This window comes from Pundamilia nyererei, unplaced genomic scaffold (genome assembly GCF_000239375.1).
Source record: "Pundamilia nyererei isolate P.nyererei 1_Seehausen unplaced genomic scaffold, PunNye1.0 scaffold00050, whole genome shotgun sequence".
Lineage (NCBI taxonomy): Eukaryota > Metazoa > Chordata > Actinopteri > Cichliformes > Cichlidae > Pundamilia > Pundamilia nyererei.
Window position 1 is genome coordinate 2,452,768 of NW_005187451.1, and position 12,179 is coordinate 2,464,946.

The 12,179-nt window shown below is 42.5% G+C and overlaps 1 protein-coding gene across 2 annotated transcripts in view; it reads left to right on the forward strand.

Annotated features, from left to right (window-relative positions):
* Positions 1-12,179, forward strand: part of fam163ab (family with sequence similarity 163 member Ab) — a 39,345-nt gene that overhangs the window by 10,432 nt on the left and 16,734 nt on the right. Inside the window, exon 1 of one of the 2 annotated variants that reach the window (XM_005733187.1) lies at positions 2,291-2,784. The exons of the other annotated variant lie outside the window; for it this stretch is intronic. The gene's annotated coding sequence lies outside the window, so the exon portion shown is untranslated. Of the gene's footprint in view, positions 1-2,290; positions 2,785-12,179 lie in introns of those variants that run through there. 2 annotated transcript variants of the gene reach the window in all.

Below are 12,179 nucleotides of genomic sequence, written 5' to 3' on the forward strand. Positions count from 1 at the left end.
TGGGATGATGGATGGGAGGATGGATGAATGGATGGAGGGAGGATGGATGGGAGGATGGATGGATGAGGGAGTATGGATGGGAGGATGAGGGATGGATGGATGAGGGATGGATGGATGCTTTCCTATACTGATTCTGTTCCCACAGCACTGACGTAGCTGTCTACACTTAGAAGAAGGACTAGTCCCAGTAGGTTCGATCACTAAGATTTCGTTCACAACAAGGTCCAGATCTCAGTTTCATCCCATGTCAATCAAATCATGGTTATATATTTCCACTTCATCACAGTGTTATTTATTTTTTGTTCTGATTAAGACACACATGGCTAACAGAGTGAACTCCAGGCCTTCATTACAAATAATAAACATATTCTTCTTCATAATAATACAATCAAAAGTGCTTATTCCAAAAACGTGTCTCGTTTCTCTTCGTATTTTCTTCTTTCCTTTCCTAATTGTTTCTTCAAACAATTAAAGAGGAATTTGAGGCCAGCTTTTCAAGAAACAAATCACATCTGCAATCGGAAAAACGGGCCCTTTTTAAAACGAGCGCCCACTATCCCTCAGTGGGATAAATGATCATGTGACTGCGGCGTGAGGAGCTTGAATCTGGGTCTGAAAGGGGTCGGTGCACATATGAATGTGTGCGTTGGTGGATACGTCTTTTCAACAAACTTGTGTTTGATTTCATAGAGACGCTTAACAGCTCCACTGTTTCACAGCATGTGAGACATGAAGGTTTGGAGGAATGAGCCCACACTGATTCGTCCACTCGCTCACCGCCGAGCACACCGTGTCTGCTCCTCTCTATGTTGTGTCTGCAGTACGCTATATGTCTGATTGGCTTTTCTGCCTAACTCCATAAACAGTAGGCGATTACCGTAAGGACTGGTTTACCTGCGCCCACTGTTTTACGCCGTACTGATAAAACAGAGCTCTGGGTTTATGCATCATGGGGAATTTTTTTCTGGCACTGATTACCGTTCCAGACAGATCCAGCACTTGGTCCGGATCCGGACCGAGGTCAGCCATTTGGTGACGTATGGACTAGTCCCTTAGCTTAGCTGGAAGTCATACAGTCAAATAATACGTCAATAAATCGTATCGATGAAAAATAAACAGGTCCAAGCTTCTTAGAGGTCAACAAGTAAAACAAAGCTAAAAGCTAAAAAAGAAGAATCATATTATATTACATAACCTTTTTAATGCAAACTTTATTTATTATTTATTGAGCCTCGGATCAGCTGAAATGCTCAGTTTATTTAAATCCAGGTTGAAGACTCACCTGTTCTCAGCTGCATTTGAATAAAGCACCAAATCTGCACTGTTTTACTTTTAAGCTTAAATTTTAAAACGTACTCTTTTTTTCCCCCCCATTTTAAATCCTGCTTTTTATTTGTTTCTGTTTTTTAATGTCTCTGTAAAGCACTTTGGATCAACTTGCTGTTGAATTGTGCTATATAAATAAACTTGCCGTGCCTTTATTTTTTATGCATTTTAATCATTTATTGCTTTGTGATTTTGGCAGTTTTTGTCCTCTGTAGATTGAGAGCCTGGAGCAAGACTGCCCAGCTTCCGCTGCCCTGCTCTTCTTGGATTCACTTGCATTAATCTGTGTGTCTCAGTTTTGTTGCACATCCCTTTTTAGTCAGCCAGGCCTTCCCTCTCCGTCAATATTGGCGTTGACTTGGCTGCAACAGTAAGTAGATTAAAGGAACAGTGATTGAGGGCAAATCAATTACTGTGGCTCAATGGTCTGTGTATGGGGGCTCTACTGTAGCATTACCCAGCCTTCGTTTTCTAATAGGAACATTCTGAACCAGCGTTCAGGGTAACATCCAGGTTGTATTGTTGAGTCTAAAGCAGTTTATGGGTGATGAGTATGGCTGAAAGCGTCGATATGTCCTGTCTCCTGGTTGTATCCATATAATGATGACTACATGCTATTTTTGGTGTTATTATCTTTATCATTTAACTTTCTTTCTTCTACTATATCAGCATGTTGAATTCTACTGCTATCATACAGTAATATGATACAGTACTAATATTTTGAATATGGTGCACTCTGTAAGTTTATGCGGTGATTAAACAGAGTTCAGAAACATCCCACTTCATTTTTACTGGCATCGAGTTAAGTGGAACCTCGACGGTAATATTCTGGCTCATATATAAATATATTTTTGGCATTCCTCTGAAATGTAGGCCCACTACATCACGCCTTCTTTTTAAGGGAGGTTCTGCGTGATGTGGGGCGACTCCTCTCCTCCCATCGCTCCCCAGTCCGCCCAGCAGCGTCATTTCGCCTTCGCGTCCCGCACTTGTTGGATGTGTCCGGTTTAAATTCCGTGATTTCAAGCTTCCTGCCGCTTGCTTTCTCTCTTGGAGTCCCGAGAATAACGCCGCTGTGAATGGAGGTGAACGCGTTTTCACACACTACATGCGCGTAAAAAGCGCTCATCTCGGAGTTGTCCTCGTCCTTATCGGTTTGTTTCCTCCGGTTGCCGCGCCGTCAGTATGCTCCATTTTTCAGTGTCCTCCGGTTCTGGCTGTGCTCACAGTCGTGCATTTGACCTCTAATCTGGGGTTTCCACACCGCTGGTGTTTAGTTTCCCTGACGGCTGTACGCGCTCTGGACTCCGGCTCATCCTCGGAGAAGTTCCGCCGCAGTCCCATGTACCGCGTTTCTCTGTCTTCCTCTTGCTGCGATAAGGATGCTGGTGGATTTTTCATGGTCAGTTTCCACAAGATTGGCCCAAGATTGACGAGCGGACCATGTAATTAGATCAGGTATGTGTGGTTGAAATTGAAACTGTGAGCACAAAGCAAGACGTTTTCAACAAAAATATAGATTTATTTAAAATCCATTTATTTATTATTTATTTATTTTTAATCAGAGGTCTTAGTTTGTGATTAGAATGATTGGGGTTCAGAAGGGTCACTATTCTGTTAGGTTTATGAAAATGTCACATTACCTGGCAAAGAAGGTCTAATTGAGGCTATTTTTTCTCTTTTATGCTTCGTGAAATGTGGGCAGTGGAGATAAAGTGAGGGCGGAGAAGCTCAGCTGGAGGTGTTTGCCATTTTGATTCTACTCTGATCGCCTGCTGGCAATTCATTAAATGAAATTAATTAAACAGTGATGTGTAGATGAAGGCAGTGACGGCTACTTCGCTGCTTGGGGTTAGTGTTTTTTGAACAGATGGGGGAAACGAGGTAAGGTTCCTGAGAGTCACTGCTGGGGTCTGAAGTTCAGTTTGGCCCCCGGAGAGGGATCCCCCCAAAGTCCTTCACTGTACTACATGCTAAACATGACACAGATACAACCATTTAATGGTCACATTGTACAATCAAGTTGCAAAATACGACGCAGAATTTTGGACTGAAAGAAGAAAAATATTTATCCATCACAAATAACTGCTCTTACTTAAATGGCCACTTGAGGCTGTATCCAAAGGAAGTCAATCCTCAGAGTCCTGCTACCAAAGCAAAGTTTCAAAGAAAAAACGTGCTCGCTTTGCTTTGGTTTCTGAGTTTCTGCACTCGAGGTTGTTTTTTTGTATTCGCCTGATCAGAACCTGGAGAACTGATGGTGCTCGCTGTTGCTCATGGAGGCTGCAGAGTCACAGGATGACGAAGCTGGTTATGGCTCCGTTATGTAGTGTCGTTTGTTAGTTTATTAGCCTTCTTTCACTTGCATACACACGCATGCAAAAACACAATCCTCCTCACAACACAGACTGTATGAACGACGGATGCTGCTTCAGAGTCTGAAAAGTGACACCAAGGACCTGCATTCTTTTCATCGCTCAACAGGGGGCGACTTCTGTGAGACAAACATCCAGTTGTAGACAAATCTATACGATAATGTGCTTGACTCGACTGCTCCTCAGTAAAGATTTTCCTGATGACTTTATGACCTCTAGCTTCAGGTCATGTGGACGTTTAAATTATGGTCACTATTGAGTGAATAATGGGGACGATGCAGGCAACTTTTTACCAGAGAAACTTTATCAATCCCAGAGGGAAATTTAGTTGCCCTAGCAGCAATATATATAACAACCATCAAGCACTCGTATAAAATGAGTGTAGAAACAGATGCATATTAAGATAAACAGATAAATATAAAGATATAGGTATAAATATAAAAGATTAAAAAGAACATTACGGCGATCGGGAGCTGCTACGGCAGGCTGCCACTAGGGCGGCGCCATCTTAGCCAACTTTTAACCTCAACGTCTTAACACATGGCGTTGACTTCACAGTCAAATATGTGCATCGCCTGTCAATTCAATTCAATTTTATTTATATAGCGCCAAATCACAACATAAGTCGCCTCAAGGCACTGACGTATCTGGTTTCAAAACACCAAGGTGGCGATGGCCCAAAGCTCAGTTTTAGGCATCGCAAAAGCTCTTTCCTAAGCACCAGGTGGTGTTTTGGTGGCTACGTCAGTCGTTTATACAGTATTTCTGTGGAAACACTGTTCATATACAGTAGCGTATATGTAGTGACACTGTGTGCGACCAACATGTGTAACGTCTTTGTGCTGCTGCCTCATTTGCACATGCAGCAGTTACTTTGCTGTCCGAGAAAGAAGAAATATATTTAACCGTCTTTTCTTTAGATTAAAGTTGACATGTTCAAAACGCCTAAATCAGAGATGTCAAACTCATTTTACACTTTGGGCCCTTTGACAGCTTCGATCTGAAGCGGGCCGGACCAGTGAAATCCCTCTTTTCATCTGCGTAAATACGTTTAATATAAAGACCTAAATAAAGCACAATATCAGCAGTTTTCCTACATGAGAAAGAAATGCTGCTTTGGGCTGAAATAGTAAGAAATAAATGTGTAAATTTAGAGAAAAACTTCAGTTAGTGCAATAATATATTAATATAAATATATATTATTCTAAAGTAGATCATTTTTTTCAAGTGAGACATTTTTTTTTCTTTTTGCTTGTTTTTATTTTGAACCCACTGATAAATCATAAAGTAGAATATGAGGGAAAAAAACTATTTCTTCTGTCATTTAATGGTGTATCTATTACTTATTTGCATTGGTGAATGAGCAGCCATGGGAAGGTCTTTATCAGTAGGAAATACAGTTAAAAGCTCTTCTTCACATTTTCCAAAGCCATCCAGTGGGCCAGATTGGTGTCTTTGGCGGTCTGATTCCGGGCCTCGGGCCTCATGTTTTACACATCTGCTTTCACTGACCAGTGACTTTGTTGGGAAGCTGCTACGTGATGGTGTTCAGCTCTTGTCTTGGAAGCAAAGCCTCAGAGAGCTGCTGCTGCACTGACGTCCAGTGTTGACTGCAGACTTAGCCTTTGCTATGGGTGGTGTTTTATCCATGAGCGGATATGTTCACGTCAAACATCCAAACAAAACCTTCGCTTCTACGTTTATGGTCGTTTATTTCCGCCACATTAAAACCTTGTGTGACCCATTTCTCATGGAGACTGGCTGGAAAACACAGCTTGACGAAATATCTGTAGAGCAGCCTCTCTATATCCTCCCGCTTCCACACACACACAAACGTCTTAATTCCTTCACCTCCAGTGGCTGTGATACAACAGGAAGTGGGCTGATTTCCCAGAGGAGTCTGCAGTCAGCGCTGTCACAGCTAACGCAGCAGCAACACACAAAATGTATTTAACACGAAGGCTGTGCGATGGTGCGCTGCGCCTACACTTCAAAACACTGTGGGAAATGACAACTGGCTGCTAGCAACATTTGATTTGTCAGTACCAAGCTGCTCTGTAACTGCCTGCTCTGGCTATGTGACTAAATATTTGATCATCCTCAGTGAAGTTAGGAAACAGTTTGCCTTATAAAACCCGACGAATCCTCCCGATGTACACGATTTCTCGTGTTTCTGCTGCGGATACGGGAATGCTGGGAATATTTAACCTTGTGCTGGCCAATTTAACCTCTTCAAGCCTGTTGGTGGGACAGAAGCAGCACACTGTATCCTTGTCCTAACACAAACACTTATGTTTTTGTACAAGCATTTTAATAATGGTTCCTGCAATTTGAAATCATGCAGCCAAAGCAGATGCATTAAAAGTCTGCTGAAAAAGAAATCATCCAGTGATCTAGTGGTTGAATTTTGACCCACAATCTTGCATCATGTCCACACAAGATGAACATCTGAAGCCCGGTAGGCGCCGTGTGTGACATAATGTGTATTATATGTGTGTCTCATCCAAATGATGACAGTCTCAAACTGCCCTGTGGTGTTTTGAATTCAAATGAGTATTTTTTGAAATCAAAGCGCAGCCATTGTTGCCTCAGGGAAGGCCTGTGTCAGAGATTCTGACTGTCTTGCGTTCTTGTGGCACAGTGCTGTACTCAGCCTCCCTTTGGTTGTAAAGTCCTTGCATCCTCCTGCTAACACTGCACTGAGTGTATTTTCTGGGACAACATGCATGAAAGAGTGTGTCTGAGCTGCCGTAGCTGTGTGTGTGTTTGTTGGGGGTTGGCGGAGAGATTCTCAGACGACACGGGGAAGAGGAAAGTGTTTCAGTGTTTCAGGAGCCTTGCGTGAATTATTCATCGCCCCTTAAGGTCTTTGTGGCTGCTGTATTGATGTTTCTTGCCATAAAAGTTGAGAGTTGCGCGTACTGTAGTCACACATGAAAGGAGAGGCGAGCCGCGTCCGAGCTGCAGTGCAGCACGAGCAGGACAGGACGCTAAGTTCTAGCATCTAACAGCAGTCAGACCAGCTTGTTTTCACCTCTTTATTAGCTGCCAGCTAGGATTTGAACACAGACCTGAATCTACAGTGATGGCTGGTTTCTAGCATGATCTGGGTCTGGAGCTGAAAGCTACTTTCAGCTTATAAATGTGCCAAAAAGATCATAAAGAAACTCCTTCATGTAGTTGTAAGCTGCCCACCTCCACCTGAGTGCTAGATACACGATTAACAGTAATATGTTGCCTTGGAATATTTGGTTCCTGGTACATCGTTAAACTATAGAACTTGATAGATATTTTTATTTTGTATTTTTTCCTATCTTACTCCTATTACAGCTCACACACAGTATGCTGACATTAAGGGAAGTGGGCATCCTCATGCTCCTGTCCTCTCAAACACACTGTTTTGAGATCTACTTTCTGTTATTCAGCTTTAGATGGTCATTCGTGACGCTAACTTCCAAACGCTGTAGCACGGGGTTGTGAACGCCCCTTGCCCTGAAGCGCAGGTACCCTGGGTTACGATGAACCGAATGAGAAGAAGGGCTGTTGGCAAAGCCGGTGGTCTCTGGAAGAGAGATGCTGTTATCTGCTAATGTAGCTCTACCGCTGCTGGCTGCTTTATCTGTGGTGACTCATCAAAAACGCACACACACAAAGACGCATGCATACAACTTCTAGATGACACCAGACTGACTCTCCTGCACAGGAAGACAGGGGAAAGGGGAACGAAGCTCTTTGGCATTTAGATTTGTGCACCATTTGTTTTCACACATTCAATGATGGACTTGAACTTTTAAGGATCTTCCAAAGATGCACATGAGAACTGAAATGTCCAACCCTGTGAGTCTGTGAAGGTTCTCAGTCCTCCAGGTCATCGTAGTCGGAGGAGCTTGGAAAGAAAAGCGTCTGGACTTCTTTAAGTTTCATCCAAGAAGCTTCTTCAGTTCTAAGAGCAACTGGTGGAGAGTCCCAGATTTTAAGCCCAATGGGAGTGTCGCCCCAAGAGGGTCATGGACCCCCTATTGATCCGCTACCTAATCACACGAGTCAAGGTGTGAACACGGGTGCAGGTCACAATCAACCAAGGTTTGGGTGAACTCATTGTGAAGCCTTTCCTGAGGTCAGATGGCCCAGGATGTGAGTGGGCGTTCAGGCGTCTGGGAAGGATCTCAAAACTGGATTATAGATGGCAGACAGTTGGTGTCATAAGCCCCGCCCTCTGTTCAAAAGTGGTTGTTCACAGTGGACATAGATGCTTCTTTCACTCCTCTTTCAAACCATCTGTCTTCTCTGTCCAAAATGTGAACATTGGCATCCTCAAAGAGTGACCTTTGACCTTTAGATGCAGATGGACAGCCGAGCCTTGTCCTGTGGCTCTTCTATAAATAACCCTGTGAGGTGCACGTCATCCAACCCTGTGCGACCTTCTTCTTCTTTGTGTTGCTCTCTTTGGGGCTCGTCACACAAATAATCAGCTAGGTGTAGCATCCTCTTCTGTCACAACTGCCCCCTGCATGCTCCTCCACTGCATCCACCACACGGTCCAAAGTCTTGGCAATCAGGGAAAAGAATAATAATTCTAATACGGATCAAACAGTATTTAGATTTTTCCCCAAAGTCCTTTGTGCTTCTTTCTAAACCACAGGGTCAACGATGGCCCTTTGTTTTAGGGTTTAACAGCCTTTTAACTTTCTTGTGCAAACTCTGTGTAATGTCCATTTAAGAACAGAGCAATAATCCAGTGAATTCACCGACTCTTGCACCAGACTCTTTCTGGGCAACACCCTCACTTAAACTAAATATATTTCCAGCATAGAGAGTGTGTCTGGAGTGGATTATCTCCTACTGTGTGCTACATGTGAGAAAGGCCAGTTTTTGAGGATGTCTCCACCTTGTTTTCCCCCCAATGCTGTCTGCAGTTCATCTGTAGTTCATGCTTCAGTTAGAGAAACAAATGCACACAAATACACTCGTCTGAACGCTCACAAACGTTTAGCACACACACTGGATTTGTGGAGCACAAACCCACAAAATGTGACCTTTTGTTAGTTTTAAGTGGACGTTTCCTCTGAAAGCCTGGGACAGATTTTAGGAGTTCTTCGTGATCACAGTCCTTAAAAAGTAAAAGGAAAAAAGGTTAACGTGGCAATAAGACCACCTATCCCAGGCACCTCTATCCTCCCGTCTAATAAAACAAGGCTTCCACTCATGAAGTGGCCCATGACTGACTGCTTACTTCAGCTCCATACCTCCTGTTTTAAGACTTAAGCTGTTCTCCGCAGAGGAAACTCTTTATCTTACAGTCAACTCGAACTGTTATTCTTTAAAACACGTCTTTCCTGAAATTACATCTTTTTGTCATCACTGCCCACCCGCTCCCCAGCATTAGTTTTGATTCTGCAGCCGTTCTCTTACGCAAGCAGCGCTTGAAGCTCACATCCAACATTTATACTTGCAGTAAGCAGTTTTTCCTGCTTCTCTTACTCACATCGAGCTGTGGCACAGCCCAGAGTTCAGTGTGCATATATGCATTGGTTAGTAAAGATGAGAAAGGTCAGCTTACCAGATGCAGATAGTATCAATATGAACTGAGAACACAGAAGATTTGCAGTAAAATATATATTGAATATGAATAAAACGTGTGACATGGCTAAAGCACGGTGAGCTGCACAAAATGAATCTTTAAATGAATCCATGTCAAATAAAACACATTATTTCAAAGTCTGTAAACCTTTTAATCTCAATAAACTGATGCACGTGAAGAGACTGATGTTCTTAAGATGAAGTGGGTGATAAAGTTTCTGCGGGGTCTCTTTTCTCTTTCCTCTCTTTCTTCCTGCCTACAATAAGAGTCAGTAGGAATCGTGTCACTCACAAGCTGCTTCTCTGTTTCTCGAGCCTCACCATGATTGCATGGAAGGGATGAAAACAGCTCAATGCTGCGATGATTGGACACAAACCTTTTGTTGCAGATTGGAATTTTGTGTCTGCATAAAGATACTTTGATTATTGATGTGTTTTTGCTTCCTGATGCATTTGAGACAAACTTGTGAGCGACCCTCTCAAAAACAATTAGCGGAGAGCCGCTGCCTAACTGACCAGAGGAGAGCTGAGTGGTTGTTTGTCCTGGAAGCATTTCCTCTTCAGCCTGACTGTTGGCAGGATGGCACAGTGGATTCAGTTACCGTCCTGCAAGCTGAAGGTCATGCATTCAGTTTGTCTCACGGCTACGTGTTGAAATAGCTTTGATCAATGCACTGACAGTCATACTTACCCAGGGATTTTTCTCACTGGGGTTTGTTTTGACAGTAGTGGGAAATGCACTGTAGGGAGTGAAGGTTGGCACAGGCTTTGCACAGTGCTCATAGACTGATTGATGGCCATTTCCATAAAAGTGTTTAGCCTGGTTTGTAGCCTGACACGCTTAGATTTTGAGTCTACAATGATGGGACAGTAAGGAAATGAGAACTCTGAACTTTGCACGAGCCAAATAAAAACTATGAAGGCATCACTGATACTTTATCTCTGTTAAAGTGAATGATTTTGAGGTTGACATACGTAATTGTTCTCACCAAAAGGTAAACACTTTCTTCTAAATTTGGGCAAATTTAGTCAGAAGTGTTATTTTGAAAAGAAGTCTTACCTGGAATCCTAATTAGTCTTATTAGATAAATTCAAGACATACATTATGGAATGATTTTTATGTCATAATGTTTGCGTGAGCTGAAACGTAATACGAGCAAAGAATTTCATTTTGTTGACACCATGCCTGTTTGGAGGCGGAGCCCAAAGGTGGGCGGGGCCCTAATGTGATTGGTCAGGCACCCGCGGTGGGTGGAGCTCTGCAGCCAGAGTGTACAGCTGTTGATTAATGGGACAGTTTTTATTAGAATCCTCTGGTTTAAAATGAAAGTATTTGCTCGGATTCTGTTTTTGTTTGCACAAAGGTTATGAAATCAAAATAATATAATATGTTCAGATATACTTTGTGAAGCCTTATTGTGTATTCATCGTCCAGCCTTACAGCACTGTGCAGGTTTAAATGCTCTTGAGCAGTACTTCTCCAGGCCTTTCAAAGTGTTTATTTGTGCTGGAGGGAAGCATTTACATTTCTTTTTATTTCATCCAAAAAATGTCCAGGTATAGACCCCGTTTAGGTAAAGGCATCACAAACTATTTGTTCAGCCTGATCATATGAATCATACTTTCTTTTGTAACGCATGTACAGTGGGGCACATTTAACTAGAGAAGACATGGAGGCAGGTTAAACTATGGGTTGAAAGGAAGCTGTGTAAAAATAGTCGCCTACCTTCTTTGTGGCATTGGTATTCCCTAATTACAGTGGGCTTGTTAAACAGGATAATGCATCCCGGCACACTACAAATAAACTGCTCAGGAATGGTTCGAGAAACATGAAGCTGTTTGTAGTTTTGACCTGACCTCCAAATTCTCCAGATCTCAATCTGTTCGAGCATCTGTTGCAACTTTTCCTTGCGACTGTATGCTAATGCAATATTCGTGGTACATTACTCCCTCTAAGATTAAAGCTGGAACATTTCATTTCCTTTTATGAGGCTGCTGTGCTGACCAGCAGAATAGTGGTACAGTAATTACAGCTTCCCTGGCTGCTCACTGCCCTATACTGGATGTGCGTTCAGCGATGCTGCACTGCTGCCAAATGTGCAGGGAGGCTGGCATATCGCAGGACAGCAGAGGAGGAGCTGAGCAGCTATAATGAAATCCCTGTAAACCTCAAACCTCAACTCAAAGCTGCATGCATGTTAATGTCAACTCCTTTTCTTGCTCAAGTTCTTCACTGTGAATCTGTCAGAACAGGATATAAATTAGCAAAAAAATCAATTCAAGTCTTCAGCTTTGAAGTGTGTGTTAGTCAGTAGCTCTGTGGGTAGAGGTCTTCCCCCAAGGTTAGATGCAGCAATTCAGTGCTTCAGCTTGTTAAGAATCTTAATGTGATTGAATTTTGACTTTATATTCAATTGACCCACAAGCTTTCCATTTTGTTTCCAACTCATTGATAAAAACATGCATCAGTCCCTGTTCCATTTCCTATTTGCACTTTTTCTAATCAGGAAAACACACCAAAGGTGAATAGACACTATTATTCAGTAAAGTAAACACAAGAGCTGCTAACAGTATTGAACTGCAGAAGGTTCTGCGTTGTAATTTGGAAGACATCTCATTGCTTCATTTAGTACATGCACAAAAGCACAACTGAGCTCATTAATGACATCCGTGTTACATTAAAGAATGGGTAGTAATGACATCAATGAAGGCTCTGTTAAGTTATCTTATTGGCAACACCCATATTTACCTACTACTTGATATAATAATGGCAGGTCAATGAAGCTGAGTATTAGATAATATGATCAGGCAGCAGAGACCAAAACCGACCGATTTTCTGTGCTCGATGCGGTCAGGCTCACCTATGTCCAGTTATGAGAGTCGTGAAAACTAGTGACT